Below are 3,234 nucleotides of genomic sequence, written 5' to 3'. Positions count from 1 at the left end.
GGAAACATAACCATCTTTGATTAATGAGCTAGTCAAGTAGAGGCATACTAGTGACTATATGTTTGTCTATGTATTCACACATGTATCATGTTTCCCGTTAATACAATTCTAGCATGAATAATAAACATTTATCATGATATGAGGAAATAAATAATAACTTTATTATTGCCTCTAGGGCATATTTCCTTCACAAGAGGGTTTGTGACTCCATGAACTAGTGAAAGATGTGGAAGTTGATTGCACTTGTCCTTGCCAAAATGATATGAGTGAAGTATGTTGGCGGAGTCACCCTCAAGAACTCTGTAGTTCTTCTTCTTAGGGATCCACACCATATTGATGGGAATCCTTGGAGATGTAGTCGTACTTGATGAAGTAGAACTTGACGTAGTCTTGGGAACCCACTTGACCAAGGCCTTGGGAGCTTTTTCAAATGCGCCAATCTCCTCTTGAAGCTCATCCTTGCCTTTTTGCTTGTGGTCTTGTGGTGGAAGATCATCTTGAGCTGGTGTCCCTTTGAAGGAAGTAGGATCATACTTGTCTTGTTGAGGAACAAACTTCGTCTTGGGATATTGATCTTATTCCCACTCAACTCCATTGGCATTGAACTTTTGTTCAAAACCAACACCTTGGTTCTTCCGGTGCCTTCCTTGCTTGCATACAATTTCCTCAAATTTCTTACTCCCGTCAAGGCTCTTGTAAACACCTTTCTCTATAATTCCCTTCAATAAGCTGTTTTCTTGCTTAAGTGTAAGTTGGCTAAGAGAATCATTAGTGGAATCAAGAGAACTACTAGAAGCAACAACATTGGATTTAACATGATTATTGTTACTACTAGAGGAAGAATCCTTCTTGTTATTGTTACTAGAATTGACTTGAGGCATGTAAGTAGATAAGAGTAAATGCTTGGCAATGTAAGAAGAACTTTTTTTTGCAAAGATCATCATTGATTGCCTTTAAGAACTCATGCTCTTGCTCAAGGTTGAGCTTTTCAAAGCGTAACTTCTCATGAGTCCTTAAAAGTTCTCGTGATTCCCTAAGATAGTTTCATGAGCTAACTTAAGAGTTTTTAGTTCTTTAGTTAGGAGCTCAATCTTCTCCTTATCATCGTCATTCATTTTATCTTGATTAGCATGATTAATTTACGTTTCATCATAGTATTCATCACTAGAGTTGTCAATAAGTAAATCATCATCACCTAGCAAGTCATCTTCATCACTATTGAAATCAACATACTCGGGGTGTGTTACCTTTGGGCCTTTAGCCATGAAGCATCTTTGTCGGTGTCAAAACCGGTGGATCTCGGGTAGGGGGTCCTGAACTATGCGTCTAGGCGGATGGTAACAGGAGACAAGGGACACGATGTTTTTACCCAGGTTCGGGCCCTCTCGATGGAGGTAAAACCCTACTCCTGCTTGATTAATATTGATGATATGGGTAGTACAAGAGTAGATCTACCATGAGATCAGAGAGGCTAAACCCTAGAAGCTAGCCTATGGTATGATTGTTGTTCGTCCTACGGACTAAAACCCTCCGGTTTATATAGACACCAGAGAGGGCTAGGGTTACACAGAGTCGGTTACAATGGGAGGAGATCTACATAGCCGTATCGCCAAGCTTGCCTTCCACGCCAAGGAAAGTCCCATCCGGACACGGGACGAAGTCTTCAATCTTGTACCTTCATAGTCCAGGAGTCCGGCTAAAGGTTATAGTCCGGCTATCCGGACACCCCCTAATCCGGGACTCCCTCAGTAGCCCCCGAACCAGGCTTCAATGACGATGAGTCCAGCGCGCAGATTTGTCTTCGGCATTGCAAGGCGGGTTCTTCTCCAAATTCCATATACCTGTTGAATAGTGTTCGGCTTCTGGTGAATGTTGCGCTCCTTGGCTTCTGCGCCCAATAATGGCCATCTTCCACGTGTCAAACGAATGCGAAAAGCCAGGGTGTTTTTTCATTTACCCCCCTAGCTGCGCAAATGAGCCGCCCATAAAAGAGACGGGGATTTAGATCCAAATCATACCATCTTCCCTCCGCAAGCATTCATCAGAGCGCATTCGACAGAGATCCATTCCATCATGGCCAGTCGACGCAGCTCCTCCTCTTGCCCCCCAGCCCTCGGCCTGGAGATTGGGAGAGATGCTCCGTCCCGCACAACGAGCTAGTGGCGCTCCAAGCAAAGGGGTTTCTCCCCCCAGCCTACATGGTCCCGGTTCGAGCCGGGCTTGCCACCTATAATGGTGGAGAGCAAGCGGAGAGCGTCCCCAATCCCTCCAAAGGAGAGCGGGTATGCCTTGTCCCTTATTTGATAAGAGGGCTCGGATTTCCAATTCATCCATTTATCCGGGGGCTCCTGGAGTTCTACGGCCTCCAGTTGCACAACCTTACGCCTGCCTCCATATTGCATATTGCGGGCTTCGTAGCCCTTTGCGAGCTGTTTTTGGGCATTGAGGCTCATTTTGTGCTATGGAAGAAGCTGTTCTGCCTTGTGCCCCGTTCTCAGGAGGGGTCGATATATCAAGTGGGTGGAGCCGAACTATGGCGCATCGCCGGGACCGGATATCTATCCGGAACCCCAAAGAAGGCATCCGAAGACTGGCCTTTAGAATGGTTTTATATAGAAGATGTCCCCCTGCTGGACCCTGTTCGGATCGGCCTCCCTGAGTTCGATAATGCTCCTTTGAAGAAGCGCCTAAGCTGGCGTCCACGGAGCCCTCAGAAGGAAAATGACAAGGATGTCCTTTACTTGATGAGCTGGATAAGGTTGTTAGCTCATTCCAGACTGACCATGATCGAGGTCATGGCCACATGCATTATGTGGGGGGTGCAACCACTTTAGTATAGAGGCCACCCCATGTGGGATTTCAACGGGGAGGACGACGCCACCCGGTGCGGCCGTAAGGGGCCGAAATCAGCTGTCGCTCTAATAAAGATCTTGTCCGCTTTGTATAAGGGAGAAGAGGAGGAATTCCTCCGCGTCAACCCACGGGGCGGATTTTCTATGTACAATCCTCCAAGCTGGGTAAGCGGACACTTTCACTCGCCCATCCGTTACATATTCCCATAGTTAAGTATTCAGTCTAGCAATTTCAACGCAGGAGCTACGCCAGGCTGTAAAGGAGATAAACAACCCTCCTCCACAACCCGAGGACCCGGAACGGTCCTTCGACCTGGACTCCCAAGAGGACCCGGACTTATCTGTGGAGCTGATCGATGGGGTGTTTCATCAATTGAGCAAG

Source organism: Triticum dicoccoides, chromosome 4B (genome assembly GCF_002162155.2).
Source record: "Triticum dicoccoides isolate Atlit2015 ecotype Zavitan chromosome 4B, WEW_v2.0, whole genome shotgun sequence".
Lineage (NCBI taxonomy): Eukaryota > Viridiplantae > Streptophyta > Magnoliopsida > Poales > Poaceae > Triticum > Triticum dicoccoides.
Note: the sequence above shows the minus strand (reverse complement) of the source record.